A 23084-nucleotide genomic window follows, 5' to 3' on the forward strand; every position below is an offset into this window, starting at 1 on the left:
TTTAGGTCTAAGTTTTTTTCAGAGACTAGACTATGCCATGCCCACAACTTCTGTTAAAGATCCCGATTCAAATGATATTTGCTTGAATTGGAATATTATTGCATCCCTGCCTTTGATTGCCATGACTCATTGTCTGAACTGGACTCCTTTTGCACTGATTTTTGCCAAAACCATGTCAGAGTAATGAAACTTCTGTCTGGTTCCAAAAAACATGCCAGAATTTAGACATCCAAATGAATGCTGCCCATGCCAAAACAGTCAGCTTGGAAGCGTTGCGTTTATTTCAACGATCCTGCCATTACTTTAAACATTTTGGAATTAGTCTGTGAGAATTGCCTTCACAGCTTGAACAACTTAGAATTTAGAAAGTATTTATTCATCATTTACCATGTGCATTACACTAAGATGTTGCATAGGATGTTCAGACATGAGAAAGAAGCAGTTTCTATTCTTAATGAGCTCATAGAATTGGGCTAATGCACACATACTCCCAAACTGTCTGCAATGGAGGCAGTAAATTTAATCAGTAATAAAAAAGTTAAAGTTATCTGTTGAATCAAAAGAAGATAAGCTGTAATATATACTTTGGTTTTAAAATATAAAGTCTAACTACAAGACTGGTGCTTTTGTGTCTCTGAAAATAACTCCAAAATATGCAATGGCGTTATAGCTGTGCATGTATAAGCATTCCAAGTAACCACCTTGAAGACGTGTCTATTTACATGGATAACCTTTAAATATTTTATTAAGATGTTTTATTATTTTATAATTTTGAATATATGGATACTGGCTCTAATATATAAAACAAAAAATTATCACCTTGTTAGTTCCTGAACATTTACGTATCAGTCAACTGGCATCATTGCTTTTAAATTATCTTCAGTAAGTCAGAAGCTAAATTATTTTTTAAAAAATTGAATTTTTACTGAAATGATTGAATAGTATAAGAAAAGACAGTATAAACCCAGACACATGAACACACTTTGAAAAAGAGACAGACAGACAGATACCAAGGGAATAAATAGCTTCAAGGGCTTCCTAAAGTACTCATTTATTTGCTGTGTTCCAGATAGATTAAACTTAACCACTTTAAAAACAGCTATTTCTGGCCTCCACATGATGTTAGGCAGAATTTGTTTATGTTGTCCAAAAGAACCTGTTTTATGCAATGTCAATTCTAAAAAATAATTGAATCTTCACTCTAAAATAAAGGTACAGGGAATGAGAAAGGCAAATACTGAGGTATGAAGAACAATGTCATCATTTAGAGAGAAAAAACCGGGTTATGATATGTCCCATTTAGACAGCCATATTTCATATGTTTAAGTTTTTCTTTTTACTACATAGCTACATTAATATTATCCTTTGTGGAAAAAACCAAACATTTGAGACATAAATGATTATGAAAGGCCTAATATTTCTAAATATCCTTCTGTACTTATAAGAAAAAAAGCAACCACTGGAATAAAAAAAATGGCAAAGACTATAAATATGCATATCAGAGAGAGAAACTTCAAATGGTTAACACAAAAATAAAATATAGAGGCTTAAACTACTAATCATGGAGGAAATAAAGATGAAAACATGAGACCATCATTTTTGTTGTTGTTCATCAGATATTTGATAACATCCAGTGCTGGCATGCGTGTGGTGGAATTAGCACTCTCACACAGATACTGCGTAACTAAACTTGCACTTGCTTCAAACTGGGAAAGGGATATACGAATTCTTATATTTATTTTATAATTCCCATTCCATGTTCTTCTTCTTCCAAGCATCCAGTCCTGTAATAACACTTATATGAGTGATAAAACATCCGCAATCCATATTGTATTTACATGACACTTGTCAGGAAACTTACTGCATGTCTTTTAGAGTCTACACAAGTCCCATGTACTTTCTTACTTAAATTCTTATGATTTTAGTATTTCCCTTTGCTTGTGCAGAATCTTAGGTCCCTAGGTAATCCCCCCTACTTTCAAAGGAAAGTAATCTGGTAACATTTATTTAAATTTAAAAAGTATATATTTGGCCCCACCTAAAAATTAAATTGTTATAAGAAGGAAGCTATGGGATTATTTGCTTTCTTTCATATACTTCTTTACTTATGTGAATTATTATAATCATAAATAAGTTATTAAAATAAAACTCAATAAACAATACTGATATGAAGTGATTAATTTAAATCCTATTAATTATAATTTATATTAGACACCTTCCCTAATTAAGATTGGCCATGATGAAGCTAGGTAATGTTTCAATTTCTGTCATTAACACACCATATAAAGGCAACTGTGAGCATTTGTAATTTCTGGCTTTGAGCTTTAAAGTTATGATAAGCATAGGATGTGGGTAATAATTTGGTTTTGGTATTGATGTATGACAATGATTCAGTTATGGATTTGAATACCAAGACTTGTAATTAGAAGTAAAGATACCACATTTTCTTTCACTGTTTTCTTTTCTTTTTTTTTTCTTCAGAAAATAAGCTTTAGAGATTATAGAAAACCAACAAATTAATAGAGCTTTGGTTCTGGATATACAGTGCTTTAGATAATTGCTCATTCACTCTCTAAAAATCTCCCTTTTTCAATTTTCTTTAAATTCTTTTGATTAAATCGAGAAGAAAACCTCAATGGGGATATTCACACCTCGTAGCCCTGATTGCTAATAGCAGCGTGTTAAATCTGCTCAGTAACTGCAGCTAAAACACACACTCATGAATCCAAGTTCCTGAATGAGAATTCTTATAAAGGGCCATGTAAAATTCAAGTCAAATACAAAAAGTGTGCAAACACAGTAAGTTCTTCTTAAATTATTCAACCGAAGTTGTTGCTGTTAAGAAAAAAGAAAAAGAGAAACTAATATGTAGCAGGCACTTAAATATTTGTTGAATTGAAATATAAGTTGACTTCTACATAATTTTTCTTAGTGGTATTGCTAATTTTAAGTAAAAATGTTTTTAAGAAGGCTTTTCAAACAATATACCTTAACTAACTAAATCTTATTAAATGGGTTTAACTTGGAGCAATCCAGTTGGCACACACTAGTTAAAATATATAATTCAATTCTCACAATATCGAACTTCACTTTTGTCAAACAAGCAAGGGCAGAAGATACACAACATGAAGTCTGGAACAGTATTTACAGTGTTTCCCGGAGAAACTTATGAAGAAAAAAATAGTAGCTGTTGCACAGTTACCCCATTATCCATCACATGTTAGGGCAGTGCACAGGGATCTAAAAGGTCCATATGTAAGATTTCAGGAGAGAAACTCAAGTCTTTTTGCAAAGAGTCTGTCTATCAGCTGCCTGACTGGGTAAGCCTCATCCCTTACTCTGGTATGGTTAGGGACTGAAGTCCAAGCTTTGTGGTTACAAGATGAACCATAGGCTTCCAGGGCTGATCTCCAACTTTGACATTCTATCAATATTGATCGCCCCAACACTTAACAAGAGCAGCTGGTCTCCATGGAGTTTTGCAAAAGGTCACTCTTCTCCCTACAAGGCCACCTTGCTGGGAATTATTCTTAGAAAAGTAAATACTTCTGTCATATGCTAAAAAGAGCTTATTAGGTGTTAGCAACTTTTAGAAATAGTAAGACACTTATTTGAACAGATAGAGGGTTTGCCACTATCAGAACTCTCAGAAAAATTGCCAACAAGTAAAACATACTATTTAAAAAAATTATTTTTAATTAATTAATTTTTTTTTGGTGACATTGGTTAATGAAATCCAGTAAGTTTCAGGTGTACAATTTAAGAGTATAGACATTTTAAAACCTTCCATAGTTAGATTTCTTTCTGTCACCACATATTTGACCTTTTTTAACCCATCTACCTCTCTCCTCTCCCCCAACATATACTCTTGATTCTTTGCTCTTTCTCCCACCATATTCTATCCCTAGGTCTCTTTTTTTCAGCCTTGATAGGCATCTAGTGCCTCACATAGATAATACTTTTATTAACATGTACCACAGTACAGATGGCGACTACTCAAACCCATTTTCATCCCCAAATAAGACTTATATATCTTCTGTACAATTCTTCAAGAAATAGGTATATACCAGAAATTTTGCTAGACACCAGGAAGATAAAGATAAATAAGACACAGACTCTTTATTCAATGAGCTTAAGTGTTTAGGGAGAAACATACATGGTTACAGAACACCAATTTTAGGCAATCTGATGAGGATATTGGAATAATTTACATTAAGGTATAAATCAGTCTAGTTATCTAGGGTATTTCTAGATTGAGAAAGTCTATTAATTTAAATTAATTTGTTAGATAAAAAATAGATGTTAAAATTTGAGTGGATTTTTAAATAGTGAAATGTAATTCAGTCACTTTTTCAAAAAACCATATCCTACTCATACCAATTGTAAGCCTTGAAGACAAATTTATCATGTACCTAAAAAGTTAATGGGTAAGAAGCAAAGTGTCTTTTTTAAAGACTGGGAATTCAAACACATTACAATATCTAGGTTATGGTCAGCCCTTGTTGTACTGACTACTGCGGGGTCTCACAAAGAGATTAGCCAGACACTGTGGAATATTGCTAGTCTGCTGGGCTTCCAATCTGTTTCCTCCACATAGTTTATTGCATAGAGAACAGAGATGACATTTTTGAAAGAAGAATGGACTATTTGTCACAGGGACCAGTACAGCAAGACTACGATTACAAAGTTAATTTAAAATAGAAATAAATGATAATGCTGCTATGCTAGAATCATGGTCTCGCTACTGACCCTGTAGTCAGTGAACAGGCTGGTACCATAAACAGACAACCTTCCTATCAAGACAAGTTTCAGCCTTTCCAATTCAAAACGGTTTCTTTGACTTTTACGTTACATTTTCAAGGTGTAAATTTTTTAAAGAAATAATGAAAACTTTATCAAATCCCAGGTTAAATGATTTGCCCAAAAATAAATAGTCAGTGCATGTAAAAACTGGCTTAACTCCAATTTTTCTTCATTTGGTGTTCTGTGCTCATTCCACATCGTGTAGTTGAAACATTTATTAGTTTTTGTGAACTGAGAGTTCATTATAATAATCACAGTTATTATTAAATTCTAGTAGGTACAATTTCTCTCTGGTTCAAAATATATAATTCAACAGTCATTAATCTTAGATTACTCTTATTTTTATCTAGAATTATTAAAAGAAAATATTTAGTTTTATGTGTTTTAATAGTTATTTTGATATAAAAGCATATTTTTCAACTACTATCTATGTTTCTCTTGGAAAGGTGTTTGTTTTAGAAAATCTAACACAACATTACCTCTGCCAATGTATACAGTTTAATAAATGAGTAGTTAATATGGTGAATAATGACTTGCAGTTTGTTTTGGGTAGAACAGAAGTGATGACTATCTAGTTTCCATTATAAATTAGCCCTTCATTTTTCAGTTGTTAAAATTTGCTTTTAATTGTTTTAGTTTCCTTAAAAAAATCCAACATGCTCTAATGGAGGTTATAATGGACTTACTAATAGGATATTGACTACCATTTCTTTAATCCATCTTTTGATGGTACGATATTGTTTACTGTTCATTGAATAATTCTCAGATTGCTCCACATCTTCCTAACATTATTTCTATGATGATCTCATAAAACTTTCATTTTCAATGATCTATAATAGTACTCAAGAGAAAATAAAGAATGATTCTATTTAAAAGAATAGAAAATGGCAATATACAAAGACATATTTAATATCTGTAAGAGATGCTATTCACTTCAGGTTCTCTGAGAATCAAGGATGCAGATTCTGTGGATAAGAAATGTTAATAACATCAAAAGGAATAATTTATTTTCTATGTTACAATGATCTGATCTAAACAATAACCTAACAAAAGTTTCTTTTGAAGTTGAGGAATATATTGACTCCCATGGCAATGATACCTCTAAATGTATTCTTTTACGTCAGAATGCCTGACACAACCCATCTTGTCTACTAGGTGGAGTTTTCAAAACATACAGTTTATAGTTTTCTGCTTCATTTAATTACATTGTTATGCATTCTCAGAAAAGAAACAAAGCTAATCCTCGTTTGATTGATTTTTCTCTTTTATTGTCGATATAGTCTTTTGACCTTTGATGCAAGTGTGAATATAATACTTCACTACAATCAAATTGATTGTTAAAATTATGGGGTAAATTTTTGTTAGTTTATTTAACTTTTAAAGGAATATTTTTAAAAAAGTATTACATCATCACATTGTTTAGCCCCTCAAAAACCTTAATTTTAAAGGATTTGGGATTAAGCTGAGAAGTCCAGTTCTTCCCAAATTTCACTATTCACTGAAGGAGATTATGACAATCTTCTTTTGCAGTAATTACCTTCTCCAAAATTAATCTTAGCATGTAAAATAGGATGTGGGGCTCTACTACTGATGTCATTAATATTCAAAAATTAAAATATATTTTCTCTTGATTCTTTCTTAGAGTTTATCTATTTACGTTATCAATCTGTTCTTGCATGTTGCCTACTTTTCCCACTAGGACCATTAACATATTAATCATAGTTAATTTATTCAATTCTCTGATAATTTCAACATTTACCTCATATCCGAGTCTAGTTCTAGCACTTGCTTCTCTCTTCAAACTGTTTTTTTCTTGTGTTTTGTCCCACCTTGTAATGTTTTGTTGAAAGCTAGACATATACCAGGTAGTTGAGGTAAGCAGATCTTTAATGTTAAGATTTATGTTTATCTCATTAGGTGCTGAGCTCTATTTAACATTTGCCATAGATATAAGGGGCTTCACATACCACTAGTGTCTATTTTTGTCTCTTCTCTTGACTTTGTGCATCTAAGTATTTCTCCTCAGAGATGGTCTCTGTTCTGCAATCCTTTCAGCTTCAATTCATGCTTATTATACTGGAGTCCTGTTGATATGATAGTAAAATATGGAGGACAGAGAATGTTCTGTAATTTCCTAAGTAAATCTCATTGCTCTAGTGCATTTGCGTCTTTCAAGCTCTTTGTGACCTGTATAAATATTTCTTTAGTGGTATAGCTTCCCCCTCTCCCCTGCTTTCTATTCTTTCCCCTGGCTGCAGTGTTCTCAATGTATTTCCTTAAAGTCTTGACCTTTCTTGACCAAGTTCCCCCTCCCATTAGCTGAGACAGGAAGTCTAGGCGTGAGGGTATCACTGACAGGGAGGAATACCCTTCCCTCAGCTGGGATAAAGCTCTAGTAGAGTCTTTTTTTTTTTTTTTTTTTTTTAAATGTAAGCCTTTGTTATGGAGAAATCTTTGAGCATATTTCTTTCTTTTTTAAAATTTAAAAAAAGTTTTTATGCCTACAACACCTGGTCTTTCTAGGTGATCTCCCATCCAAGTACTAACCAGGCCTTACCCTGCTTAACTTCCAAGATCAGACAGGATTGGGCTTTTTCAGGGTAGCATGGCCATAGACTCTTTGAGCATATTTCATAATGAATACTCTTCCTCTCCCTTTGCCAGAGCCATAAGGAAATCTTTCTCAAGTCTTCATTGTGAGAACCTGGTGCAATTTTTGGAGTAAAGTCCACAAAAGTGTGGAGGCCCCAGGAATTTCTCACCTTCGTGTTTTCGGCAATACTTCAACAAGATCATTTATGTGTTCCCACCAGTTTATGGTTTCGGTGGCTTCTGCTCCAGTTAAGCAGATTTTGGCTGTGTTTGGATGAGTCTGTCTTCCCAGATTTTGGGGTTAATAGTTTTCTTTGTGACTTCAGTTCTCTAGTGAGTCTGATAAAATAATAGATTTCCAAGTTGTTCAGCATTTTGTGTTGTAAAGATGAGCATAAAGACTTCCAAATTCTTTATATGTCAAAGGTGAAATGGGAACTCCTCTTTTCTAGTATACTTTTCATTTGCATTTTCTTTAATATGAATGGGGTTAAGTGACTTTCCTCATGTTTAAGAGCATTTTGTGTTTCTTTTTCTATCAATTCTCTGTTTATGTTATTTCTCTTTTAATTCTCTGCTGCTCCATAAAAATAACTGTCTAAATTAGTAGCTTAAAACAAATGTGTTATCTATCTTATGTTTTTGTAGTTGACTCAGGTCAGCCCAGCAGTTCTTGCTAGATATTTTATGCAGTTGCAGACAGATGGCAGCTAGTGAGCTAAAGCTAGAGTCATGGTGAGACATGGGACTCACCAGGCTAAAACTTAGTTGTTGGCTGATTTCAGCTTCTACAGATTGAGAATTTGACCTCAATTGTGTCTTAGTTCCTGCTTCCTTGTTGACTTCAGCTGAAGGCCATTCTTAGATCTATAGGCTATGTACATTCCCTGGTTCATGGTCCCTTTCTTCTACCTTCAAAGCCAGCCATAATAGATCGAGTCTTTCTCTTGCTTCAGCGATTTACTCTTTTTCCATCCATTACATTTCTCTAACTCACTTTTCTGCCACCCTTTTCCACTTTTAAGGGTCTGTTGATTACATGAGGCCAACTCAGATAATCCAGAATGATCTTCCCATTTAGTCACATCTGCAAAGATCCTTCCTCCTGTAAAGTAACATATTCATAGTTTGTGGGGATTAGAGAATGACATTCGTGGGAGTGGGAACATTATTCTGCCCCCCATAGTATTCTTTGTCCTCTCTTCACACTGCATTTCATTTTCTAGGGCCATTCTATATAGTTTGTCTTTCTCAAGGCATGGTAATCTCATGATTGTCATACTTCATATATGATAGCTTTCTTCCAATAGGGAATTTCCCAAGAATCAGTATTCTAAAGAGGCAAGACGTTAAAGTAGAAGCTGCCAGGCCATTTAAAGAATATACCAGGAAAGGGCACAGCATAACATATCTTCTACCATACTGTATTGCTCAAAACAGCCATGGGACCTATCCAGATTTAAGAAAATGAAGACAAAAAATCAGCAACAATTCTTGTTGGTGGAGTCCATTTGTTGACAAGCATGTGGGTTGGAAAATATGTAGCAAGCCACAGTTGTCATTTTCTGTATAAAAATTTAACCCAGCACTTAAAAGTTCCATTACCAATTTAGGCTTTCATAGTTAGAATGTATGTGGGACTTCAGAAATCTGCATTCTCAGCTAATTTAGACATCAGAGATAGTACACTCACATGGCTGACAGTTGATGCTGATTGTTTAATGGGAGTTCAGCTTGGACTGCTCACTGGTGTGCCTACACTTGGCTGGTTCATGTGTTTGGGTTCCTCATGACATGCCATCTGGAGTCTGAGAAGGAGCATCCCAAGAGTGAGCATTCCAAGAGACCCAGGTGAAAACTATAAGACTTTTTATAACTTTGTCTTAGATGTCCCAGAATGTCATTTTATCTGTACTCTATTGGTTAAGAAAGTCATTAGGTAAGCCTAGGTTCAAGAGCAAGAGATTTAAACTTTTTGATAGAAGAATGGAAAAGCATAAGGGATGGGCATTTTTATTGTAGCCATCTTTGGAAAATATAATCTACCATATATATTTTGCTCATTTTTCTGTTTGGTTATTGCATTTTTCTATTTGCTTTGTAGCTCTTTTTTGTATCGTTCTGGTTGTCTATTGCTTCATAAACCATCCTGAAAACTCAATGACAAAACAATAATTTATATTCGTCTCTTATGATTCTGAAGCCGCCAGATGATGCAATCAGCTGGGTGGTTTTTCTTGGTGGCTTCTATGTGATAACAGTCAGATAATAACTTGGACTAGAGTCATGTGAATGCTGCTTTATCCAAATAAGCCACTGCGGACTAACCAAGCATCTCTCTATGCTATCTCTCAATATGGCAAGCTTGGGTTTCATCATTACTTTGGTGGCATTGGGGCACACAATTATCAAGGCAGAAAACTGTGGATACTTTTAAAGAAAATCCTGAGACAGACAAAGCATCACTTCTGCATAACTTCAGGGTCAAAGTGGTCACTGGTTAAGTTTAGAATCCAAGGGGGTGGGGAAATAGATTACACCTCTGGAGGGAGGAGTGTTAACAAATTTACACCTGTATTTAATCTGCCACATACATAAAGGAAATTAGTCCTCTCCCTGTTATGAGCATTTCAACTGATTTTCCCAACTTTTTTTGGTCATGTGTTTTTTGTACTCAACAAATTTAAAAAATTTATTTTCAGGTCTAATTTATATCTTCATAGCTCTTAGTTTTTTTTAGACATCAGAGATAGTTTTGTATTCAGAAACACCTTTCTCATTCTAAAATTGCTTTTTAAAATTCTATATTATTCTTTTTCTGTGTTAAAATCTTCACTATGTAATTTATTTTTATTTAAAGTTTATCTTATGAATGCATTTTTTCTTCTTGCTTGCTAATATGTGTTTCTAATACCATTTATTGCATAGTTTATCTTCACCCCACTAGTTTTGTACCTTTATCATGTACTTAATTATTTTAAATCTATTCCATTTTGGACACTTTCATTTGTTCTTTTGATCTGTTTATTCATGTGCAAGTAAAAATAGTTTAATAATTGTGGTTTTATATCATTTGGAAGGGATATCGGCCCTTTATAAAGGTTTTCATCAGAGTGTTCTTAGAATTCTTGATTTTTTAAAAAAAAATTATTAGAATATTAGAAGTAGCTTATCTGTTTCAAAAATAATCGTGTTGTTTTTCTCATAGAAAACATTTACATTTTTCTAATGTTGAGTGTACCTCTCCAATAAGACAATATGACCTCCAGTTATTTTCCTGGTCTGTGACTGTTTTGACCAAAAGAATGAGATGGAAGTGATGCTACTTCATTCTTTATTAGTCTTTTAAATTTTATTTCACACAAATATTTTGTTTAAGGTATTCTTTTTAAGGTATTCTTTTACAAGTACCTTTCTAATCATATCTCTAATTTGTTGCCATATGTGTACATTTTCCCTGTCATATTTCCGATACCTCTGTTCATTTATCCATTTTTTTCTTTCACTTTTCTGAGGAAAAAATGGTACCCAAAATGATAATAATTTATCTCTAAGAGTACACATTTTAAAAGATAATGACACTATTTCTCAAGTATATTTGTCTACTAAAGACCATACTATTTTTAAGTGGAAAGGTTTTACATGTGCATGTAATTAAATAAATATCACATACTATCCATAACATTTTGTAACTTGCGTTCACTCATTTGCATATATTACGACTCTTTCTAGGCCATATGTTGTTTGTTGTATTCAGCGTTGTCATCCTGCAAGTGTTTAGCACAGAGCATTGAAAGTGATAGAAAACTGAAAATTTTTCTTCAGTTAATGACTGATAGCATTAAAATTTATTGAGAATTGATATGCTGCTGTGCAATCTATCTGCACTATAATTTATGTATAAGAACACATATTTATGCACACATACATACATAAACAAATACAGATCTAAATTCTAATACTGATAACTTTCCAAATATTTAAAACACCAGTGGATATTTTCTTATATAATGTCTCTAATGGGAAAGGTCTTCAGTATTTTGAAGGTCAATTAATTCTGACTGTAGCTTCTGAAGTGCTTATTAAAGTGATAAAGATAAATGTTGCTTTTTGTAGGTCTGCGACTGTAAGAAGCATTGAATGTCTTAATATTTATAATTGATAATTGGATAATATAAAATTTTATAAAGGAAAATGTTTTCAAAACAGCAATTTTCTATATGAATCTATAGTTACAGCAGAGAAGCACCACACATAGGTGACATATCACTTATTAAAGAATCATAGAAAAAATAGTGCCGTAGTTTTAAATGGCTTCTCTCATTACTTAGAAGAGAAAATTTACCATAGACAGTATAGTAAAAAAAAGGAAGAAAATTTTTGTGAATTAGAAACATAGAATTCTATAATTAAGTGATAACTATAATAAAAACACTTTAAGTGAGGAAGGATCTGAGAAGTGGTCGCACTCATGATGAGTGTATAAAGTTTGTTTATTATAAAAGAATAGATTGGAAAAACCTGAATACATTACCTGTCCAGGTAGGCAATAAATAAGATGAAGTTCTTATACAAAATATCTTTTCTTTCAAGACAGGTAGGTTTTTACCTGACTTATTTAAATTAATTTTCTTTACAGAGTATGCCATTTGTTATTCTGACATGTTATATGGTGGAAGGGCATTCTGAAAGCTGCTGCATGCCCCAATAAGCTCTTTTTCTATGATTCACAAAGTCAAAATTTAGAATTCATCACCTACACTATTAAAAATGCCTTTATTGAAATTCAATCATTTGAAGAGTAGCCTCCAATAAGATGTTTTAATGTAAAAATAACTGAAAAATATTTTATTTTGATCCTTATTTCACAGATATGTTTTACACTTGATACTCAAGAGTTCAGGGTTCAGAGGCTAACCAACCTTGCTTACTTGCTTTGGGAATAGAGTTTATTTGTGTTTTATTTTTAAATACAAGTATTCAGCGGCTTTTAAGTGAATTTCTAGTTGTCAAAAGCTGTCAGTAATATCTGTTAAAGCAGGCCATATGCATAATCTAAGATGAAAACCCATGAAATCCAGAAACGTGTATGCATATTCACCAAAAATCATGTAGTACAATGTTCATCATAGTAATATTTGTATTAGGTCCAAACTGGAAAGTACCCAAATACCTGGCAAGACAGAAATGGATAAGCATACTATAGTATACTCACACAGTGGAAGACTATACTGCAATGAGAATGAACAGCTTTCACTGTACTTGACATGTGGATGAATCGCAAAAACATAAATGCCGAGTGAAAGGAGCCAGATACGAAAGACTGTACGTTGAAAATTCCAATCAAATGAAATACAAAGCGGGTAAAACTAACCTATGCTGTTAGAAATAAAGATAATGGTTACCCTTGGCGGGTAGTGACTTCAGGGGGCATTAGGACTTCTGATTTCTGGTAACATAGTCATACTCGATATGGGTGCTCATCACATGGGTGCACTCAATTTTAGAAAATTACTAAAGTTATGGGCTTATATGTGTACTGTTCTGTACATATATTTTAATTGAATAAAAAAATTTTAAGTGCTGCAAATCAGTTGGAAGATCAGATTTGTGCATTTATTGCAAATAGCATAATTCACCTGTCACAACATTTAGGACAGGTAAATGTAACTTTATCAACAATAGAAATAAAAGGAAAAATGTTTTCTTGTATAAATGTAGAACAAAAAAGTACAATAGCAATATACGTTTATGGTATTTTCCAACTTACAGAGTGATTTTAGATACATCATTTGCTTTTCTCCTTATTCCTATACTCGGGTTACACAGAAACTATTCCTATCTTGGGAAACAGAATTTTATTATAAGAAGTCTATGGTATCTGCCTAAAATTAATGTTTGTTTATAAAGTTGCTATCATCATTGTATAACAAAATCATTTAAAAATCTTTAACAGAAAAAATTCAATAAATTTTACATACAATTGGCACGGGTATTGATGCCCAAATTTGTGTGAGCTCTCTAAGGTATTCTCCGATGATTATGGCAATATTTTAAAGTCTTTTGGGTTGCGGCTAGAGTTATTTTCCATCATTTGTATTTTACAATTTCAAAAGTTTTCTAAGACTTAGGATAAATGAACAGAGCACATTCAGAGAAATTGTCTTTATATTTATTCACATGTGGTGATAATCATTAACTCTAATTAGGTATTTCATAAACATTCTGGACAGACTCTTATCTAATTAAACCTTAAAAAGCAAAGCATCCTGTTGATATAAAGATAAATTATGTAGTTTTCACCAGAAAATAGAGGCTTGAATTTATGTGACTTAAGCCTTGATTCTGTCACACCTCTTTGTCTTCCCCGGCGGTTAAAATGAAAAGCATCTGCAGCTATAATTACTGAGGCAAAAAGACCTGGACTTAAACCACAGGCTTGGAATTATGGTTTCAGCTTTATTTCACCTCAGTTGCTGATTCCATTAGACCTATCATCCTTCTCATAGAATTGAGAGTCACAAACACTTCTCATAGTTTTCTTGTGCTTTCCATATGCAAAAACCATTTTTTTGTTGTCATCATTGAGATAATGCATGAAAAATAGCACATACCTCATCTTTACTACTTAATAAATATCAGATATTCTTATTCTTATTTTTATTATACTCAGCTGTGGAAATGGTTAAGGTAGATAAGGTATTAGGTACTTAAATTCTTGGCAAATGCGAGTCATTATATATCTTTCTTTAATATTCTGTGGCTTGATCTGTGAGGAACAGAAGATATGTCTGGTCGATTAAATGTATTCTAAACAATTTTATAGTGATTATTTTTACATAAAAAAAGGATTTTACCCATTGATTAATTTTAGGTACATTTCATATGTCTCTTCTAAAAATCAAATTTTTTATTTGACAATAGTTTTAGATATACAAAAAAAGCTACAAAGATACTACGTAAATCCCCAAAGCAGTTTCCCTTATGACTAACATCTTACATTACTCTGGTGCATATTTCACAACTAATGAACTAATACTGATAAATTATTATTAACTAAAACCCATACTTTATTCAGATTTTATTAGTTTTTCCTCAATAACATTATTTTTCTATTCCAAGATCCTATCCAAGATACCATATTACATTCGCCCACCATATTATTTAAAACTTCTCTTGGCTAAGGCAGACTTACCCTTCTTTCGATAATTTTGACAGTTTTGAGAAGTATTGATCAGGTATTTTGTAGAATATCCTTTAAATTGGGTTGGTTTGATGTATTTTTCTTGGTTAGACTGAGAATTTGAGTTTTGAGGAAGATCACAGAGATGAAATGCCATTTTCATTACATGATCTCAAGGGTGCATACTATCAATATGAATTATCACTCGTTGTTAAAACCATGATTACCTAGCTGAGGTAATGTTTGCCAGGTTTCTCAACTGTAAAGTTACTTTTCCGCATTTCCATACTGCATTCTTTAGCAGCAAGTCACAGTGTATCCCACATTTAAGGAGCGGGGAGTTATGCTTCACATCCTTGAAGGAGGATACACAAATAAATTATTTGGAAGTTTCCTACACAGAAAAATTTCCTGTTCTTCTTTCTTTCTTTAATTATTTAAAATTATTTATGCCCACATGGATATTAACTGTATACCTTTATACTTTTAAAAATACACTTTAAGTATAATACAGTAATCTGTTAATTATTTTATTGCTCAAATTGTTCTGTCTTTGACTATTAGATCCTCTTTCAGTTGGCTCCTGTGTTCCTTTGGCAAACTTCCCTCCTTTTGTTTTTGATCGCTGCTGTACTTTCTGGCATGACAAGAAGCTTGAGGCTCATCTTGTATATTACCTGCCTCTGTCCTAGAATCAGTCATTTCTCCAAGGAGCACTGATTCCTTTTATTGCACGATGTTAGCAGAAACCAAGATTAGGCATTGGATTCACATCATTTTGTTTTTTTATATCAAAGATATTCCAGAATATTCATTGAAGACTTTATTAATAAAGTATTTATAATAATTTGTTTTATCTTAGTTACATATTCTGACTAAACTTTTATAAAAGATACTCAGATTGTGATAAGGTTATAAAATTGAGAGATCTTTTCTGTGAGGCAAAAATCTTGTTCAGTTGAAAAGGGTCAACCTTGCAGCATAAATATACTTAGGCAGATGTTACTGCAATGGTTTAAACCTTTAAGAGGAGACACATTCTATGATGCCCATCAATATTTTCTCTTAGATTGAAAAAAAAGTTTCAGTTGTTTGTCCTGTGATGACTAAAATCTCCCCTGTTAACAATAGAAAATACACTCTTTTCTAAGATTCCATGGCAATATCTTTGATTGCACACACTAGCAATAAGGTAAAGAGAAATAAAATGAAGCTATAAAATGTAGACTTTTAGGACAGGAAATCATTCACCCAAAGGAAGTGTACAGAGTTTTTTCTGCTTTTATTATGTGAAAAAAAATTAAAAAGTAGAAAGCTCTTTCACTATTGATTTACAGAATCTATTTGCAAAAAACCTTTTTTCTTACTTTGGTTCTATTTTCTATTATAAGAAAAGAGAGATAAGCATCACTTACTTGTTTACCACTTTAGTGTTTGTCTTATTCAAAGTGTTCTTTAATACTCTATAGTTACAACTTTTCTAAGATGAAGTAGATATCTTGCACTGCTTTTGAAACTAAAGAAGTACTATTTAAATTAAGATATCACTCAGTAAGAGTGTCCATTTTCTTTAATTTTATGCTCAGAGAAGGAAAATAGAAATTTAAATGTATAACTTTGTCTTCTGTCAAATGAAGATAAATTAGTCACAAGATGATTTTTCAAGTCCCATCCAGTTTTGAAATTTAATAAATCTGTGGAGAAACTTAAATTTAATGTTTGTATATAGCCATCACACAGGTGGAAATTCTGAGAACAAATAAAGAAAAAGTCAATTTTTTACTTTATGTTAGCCATAGGGACAAAGGCAATGACGCTCTTTCCTTTGCAAAGTTGAAACATGTTTTAGGAGTGTGATCTTACTGACTGATTTTACAATATGACTGTACCGATTGATCTGTTGATTCCCCTTGAACTCTAGTGGCTGAAAATTTGAGAATCAGCAAAATCTCAAGAAGGCAGAACAAACTATAAATTATCCTAATAAAATAGTGATGTAGTTGATACAAGAGTAACTTCTCTTGTTGCTTTTATTACCATTTCCCTGAAGTGCCTTAGTCCTATTCTGAACGGTTTTAGAGTCTACTGTAACCCAGCACTCATTTATGATGATCCCTTCTGATTTCTTAGTTGGTTTTCTGGTAGACATTTCTAACATAAATGTAGAACTCTGTACACCGCACCCTACCCCACCAAAATCTACTAAAATTGTCAACATTGGATACTGACTTTATCTTAATGGACCTGTATTCACTCAATTCTGATAATCAGTTATTATTTCACAGGAGAGAAAGATACTCATTTGTTTATTTTGATTACATATTCATTTATTCAGAAGGCATAAGAATAATTCAGGAGATGAGTATTTTAAATGAACAAAACCTGACATAAGTGAGGGTTGAAAGGAAGACAATAATAATTTTATTCTCAACATCCTATCTGAAAATGGGAAATTAGTTTTGAGTTCTCATTTCATGCTGCTCATTGTGAAGGGTCACTACTGATTTTGGTGTTCAATTTTACTGTGAGTGGACAGATAGGGTTGAGTGGGACAGAGGAAAAGCACAGGTTTCTAGAGAACCTATGAAATCCTGAAAACATTTTTTTGCTTTCACAAAAAATAAAACAACGAACAGTTTGTAAAATATATTAATTGCACTTTTGTATCTTATAATAATATTGAGATATTATATAGTTTATCATCATTCTTTTGTTAGAAATTTTATAGGACCTGTATTGCAGCTTATAAATTGCTTACAAATGTGTTTTACCTTGTTGTAGATTACCTTAAATGCTTAGTAAGAGGCTTTTGTGTATGGTGGCTATTTCAATATTCAAATATCTAATGCCTTTTGATATTTGACCCTTGTTAACTGGTCTCACTGTAACATGGGCTTTTTAGTTTTAGAAAAATGCTGAATAATTTCTAATCTACTATTTATACCTACACTGGCATTTCTCCTTGATCTTCAGTGATAGCCTTCATCTTGCTTATGATAAGTCATGTCAAAGCAGGTATCATAATCTGCCTTACATGCCTTCCAGTGATCTTTATCTTAACATGGAAAGACAGGCTTAAGGGTACCAATTTATGTATTCTTAGTTTCCCAAGTTTTGTTGAAAACTCCTTTATTCTTGTCCTTTTCTCTTTTATGCCATCTTTATATTCCTAAGTTAGTATTTCTGCTTTTTCAAATTATGTTCCACATGAATATCTGCACACTGTATATTGATGAAGTAGTATATAATCATCCATTCATATATGTTTAAAAAATAACATAGATCAAGTAAAAAGTCATGTTAGGCAAAAAATACTATATAACTCCTTTTACTAAAGCCAGAGACATCCAAATGTAAACAGTGTACACTTAGCTCGGTGCTTAGACTGTAAAGTCAGGTTCGGTAAGCTTGGCAATAATCATAAGGCTTTGCACGTATCACTTCTCATCACTGGGATTCTGATTTCTCAGGTGTAGAAGGAGTATGTGAAACTATGATTATGATCTCTTCCAAATTTAGTATTTCATGACTTAATATTCTACTAAGAATAAACATTAATGTGAATTTTAATATTGGCTTAGTAAATTTAATTTAAACATATTACAGACAGTTTATAAAATAAAAATTATCCACACTTACCCCACTATAATGTGGCCAAGGACAGCAATGTAGAGAATGAATCAAAGGCATGTAAGAATGGTAAGAATCATCAGCATGTTCCTGTAATAAGGTCAGCATCAAATAGTGCTTAACAAATATTTTACCCTTTTTCTTTTCATTTTATTATTATTATCCTGAACTTTTCTTATTATTTATTTTACTATTCAGATCTTTATGTATTTGTTTTTAAATCTACTGGGTTTAAACAAATTTCTTTTTATTTTCTGAAAAGCAGACAATCAAATTTGAATAAATTAATATTTAAATAAAATATATTAAGAAAGTGTGCCTTGTTTTATTGCCTGGATATATATGATTTATTCTCTCTAATTTCACTCTACATTTTGACCTTCCTTTACTCTTTACTTTAACTTCTTTGTCTTTAACACTCTTATTTGAGTGTATATATTTCTCTAAACCATTGTAACATCTTCTGGTATATAAGGCAGAGTATAAATAAATAATCGATGTATTCCTTTTAAACTCTAATACTCTATGGATTCTCCCATTTAATTCAGATTTTTAGGTCACCATGAATGTCTCATTCGAAAATAACCACCTGATGCCATCATTAGAATCATTTCATTGGGTTAATCATTGTCCTCATCCTGAAAAAATGGTGTCTGGAAGAACTCCTAACAGGTTCACCTGGCATAGTTCCACAGGGTACTCTTTTAACAATTACAATTTAACCAGGCCACTTTTATTCACAACCTATTACCAACATAGTAGAGTCCAAAAGCTTTTATATGGCATAAAAATTTCTTAATAATTGGTTTCCTCAGTTCTTAATGAGTTTGTTTTTTGCCATACCCTTCTAGCTACCTTATATTCCACCCACATAGATCAATCTGCAGTTGTCTTAGGTGTTATGTTCTTAAATGCCTCTAGGTAATTTTGAAGTATAAAGGCATATTCACATCATATTTGAGAGAGGAAAAGCAACCTATGAAATCTCCACCTCTCAAATCTAACCTGTGTTACCACATGTATAGCATTCCTTAATTTACCTAGGCAGAATCATTTCATCCCTTTGTTTTCACATGGCACCTACTCATATCTTTCTTATGGCACTTACAGCAATGCATTTTCTTTCTTTCTTTTTTTTTTTTACTAAACTGTAAACTCAAAGCTAATGCCTTAACTAGGCACTTAATAAATGTCCAGTGGAAAAACGAATACTTTAAATAAATGAATTAATGAAGTAGGAAATAGCTCGTTTTAGGTCTCAAGGTAGATAAAACTTTTAATATATTAGAAACACGAGATAACATTTTTGTTTTTTTGTCCTCATCATGGTGAATGGAGGAAACCTTAAACAGAAACTGTCATACTATGGAAACAACAATCTTTGTTCAGAGCATGTGAAAAAAAATGGTTTTATTGGTAGTAAGTATAAGCCCAAAGATTTTATTTAATCTCAGCTGACTTTTAATGAGAGAAAATGGGAAAAGATAGAAAACTATATACATCTTAGTTAAAATGATCAATGTTTATAAAACCTAAAATATTTAAAATTGACATGTGGTCCATTGGCTACACACACATGCATGCACACTTAGACATATGTATGTATATGGGGGGCTAGACGTACACAGGTACACATACAGGAGACTTTCAAGTTTCTTTGCAGGATAAACGAGACTGTTAGTAACTTACTTTGTTCTGTTACAGACAATTTAACATTTTTAACATTCAGCTGATATGCTGTGTTAGAATAAAACTAGTCCAATAAATAGTGCAGTGTGCTTCTTTATGGCTTATTTGTTACAGGTTTTATTGATTCTTCCTTTTTGACCTCAATGAAAACAAAAGAAAATATTAAGAAACAAGTCAAAAAAAGATATAAAAGTCAAAAAGTAACATACTTACTAGATTGTTGAATTATGGTTCCAATAGAAAGTAGAGAGTATGAGTCAGAATAAAAATAATTAGAAAGAGATGGTTATGTTCCCCTATTTTTGACACTAGAGATGGCAGAATGGATAGAAAATAATTTGAACTTTCCAGGAAATAAGAGAAAATTACTTTCCCAACCCACATGTACCTGAGAGCCCTACTTTTTACACTCTGCAGGAAAGAAAATCAGACAAAGAAGCACCTGATTAGGTTTCCTCTAGCTTCGTTATTTTATATTTACCATGTTTTCTTAACTGCTGTGACTGTAGGACCACAGCTTTTATGCATTATGTACACAAAAAGTACAAAGAAGACTTCTGTTACTAAAGGCCTAATTTTAAAACTACAAAGATCCATTTTATAAAACCCTTAGCAATGAACTGGTAAACATAAGAGCAATTGTTATCTCCAGGTTATTTGACAGCCTCTGAAATAGTTGAATAAATTAAAGACCAGAAGCCAGACATTCCTCTTGGGTATACATTTTAAAGATGGTGAGCCATAAAAGGAGGGGTATTTACATCTTATTGTACTGCTCCTTAGCCTTCATTTAGGTGATATATAGTAATGATATCCTGGCCTAGATGCAAAAGAAATGACTGATGATGCTTTTAACTCTCAAGAATAAAAAGTTAATCATGTCACAATAGTAATTCTATTTAAAATATGCCGCAGCCCTTTGATGATCACTTGAAATTTTTCTTAGGGAAACTATGCTTGTGTGACATTTTAGTAAATATGACTAGAAATATCATAGATGGCTATAGCATAATTAGTAATAAAATTCTATGAAATACTACATATTTTCTGAATGCATTCTAGAATTCCTATTAATGTTAATGGGGATAACTAAGCTAGCACAAATGGGAACAAGATGTTTTAACATCTAACACTTTAGAAACTTAATTGTCATAAGCAAAATCAGTAGGATTTGGGCCATATGTTATATGTGAATTCATCCTTGTAAATGGCTATAATTTGGCATGAAAACAGATTCTTCTCTTGGCCTAGAGATCAGATTTTTTTCTAGCTGTGAGTCACAATATAGAAGTAATAATATCAAAAACTTTATGCCATTATTCTTTGAGGAAAATACTTTGTGACTATGAAGTATTATATATATATATGTCTTATAAAGTAACATTTAGTGATTTAAAACTCTAGAAATGTGGAAGCCATAATTTATATTTCTAGCTTAATCATTGACTTGCAGAATTCTGGATAAGATATTCAGCCTGTCCTTTGGTTTATAAAGCTGTAAAATTTATACAAAGCAGGCATCAGGTCCTATATTAACCTGAGGAGAAAATGAATTTAAAATACAATTAAGTTGTCAAAATGAAATTTTTTGGAATGAACAGTTGCTAGAAATATTCCTGTTATCCAGACCTGGGGCTGAGCATTGAAGGAGGCGGCACAGTTCCCAGGTGGTTTGGGGCATCCTCTTCTCTGCTGTTGCTTTGGGACAGTAAAACTTCTTTTCACCCTTTCTTCTCCCTACTACTAGTCCTTATCTCTAGTATTCAGCCTGACCATATTTTATACGAAATACTAAAATATTTATAATGCGTTCATCAATGGCTATTTATAAAATATCCTAAGTTTTAGAAATGAAACTTTGTCCTGTGGATTCAACACTGAACACTACAACATTCGCTGCCCTCCATAAGTTGGCATTCTGGTGAGGATTCAGAAAAAATAAATGAGACCAACAAATTGTAGAGTATGTTAGAAGAAAAATATTATAGATAAATGAGGCAGTGAAAGGGATAGGGAATGTCGATGGGATGTTTCCTGAGACAGTGCTGTTTGAGTAAAGTTTACTCTAAGAATGAAGAATTAAGATATCTGTGGGAAGAGAATTCTAGGCAAAGGTTGGAACAAGGATAATTCTTTGAGCTGGGAGAGTACCTGGTGGTTTTGTAAAATGACAAGGTTTTGTAGAATGAGTAAGGGGCTGGTTGTAGGCTATGTGGCCATATAAATGGCTGGTGAGAGGACTCTGGTATTTATTCTGAGTTAGGTTGGGAGTCATGGGAAGGTTTTGAGCTAGAAATAATATGATCTGAATTACATATCAGAATAATCACTCTGTCTGTTTTAGAACAGATACTAGAGGAACATAGATGAAAGTAGAAAGACCAGTTTCGAGGCTGGTGCAATAATCCATAAAAGAAATAATGGGGCTTTGACCAGTATTAGCCAGTGAGGCAGAGAGAAATTGACAAGTGCAGTGAGTTATTAGAAGCCAAGAGAAGGAAGTGTTTTAAGGAGGAGAGAGTGATCTATTGTTTTGGAAGTTGCTGATGGGCCAGGTAGGATGAGAACTAAGAATTGACCTTTGGGCTGATAATACAGGGTTAGTAGCGTCTGTGACAATAGCAGTTTTGGAGTAGTGGTAGGGAAAATAAGCCTGACTCAAGTGGATTCAAGAGAGAGAGGGAGAAGAGAAATTGATGACAATAGGTACAAGCAACTCAGAATTTTCTGTTCTGTAACGAGAAGAAAATGTAGTAGCTATGAGGAGATATGGGGTCAAGAGAAAGCTCTTTAAATGGGAGTTAATGGAATATTTTTAGGTGCTTGAGTAATTGTTAGTCTCATTTTTTTTTTCAGTGAAATAGGAAGTAAAGTTATCTTAAAGTAAATACAAGGATGAAATGTTGGAGGTTTGTTGGAGTGGAAAGTAAGAAATTTAAATAGATTAAGAAAGTGTATGGATAGTCTAGAATGATGTTGAATCTGACAAAATTATAAGTGGATATAAGTGTGTAACTGTGAGATTTGAGAATCACTTTTAGATTTCCATGTTCTTGTTCATTGTTTCTTTCTTTCCTTTCTTTTTCTTTTTTTCTTTTTTTTTTGTTTTGTTTCCTGCTACTGCAGGACCCTTGTAATATGTTTTTGGATCATCTCAGGTTGGTTTATAAGTATAAGAGATATTTCG

The 23084-nt window shown here is 32.6% G+C and overlaps 1 pseudogene; it reads right to left on the bottom strand.

Moving 5' to 3' along the window:
* Positions 1-7301: 7301 nt before the first annotated feature.
* Positions 7302-7420, bottom strand: LOC112483972 (annotated as a pseudogene).
* Positions 7421-23084: the final 15664 nt, after the last annotated feature.

Source organism: Pteropus alecto, unplaced genomic scaffold, assembly GCF_000325575.1.
Source record: "Pteropus alecto unplaced genomic scaffold, ASM32557v1 scaffold166, whole genome shotgun sequence".
Classification (NCBI taxonomy): Eukaryota; Metazoa; Chordata; class Mammalia; order Chiroptera; family Pteropodidae; genus Pteropus; species Pteropus alecto.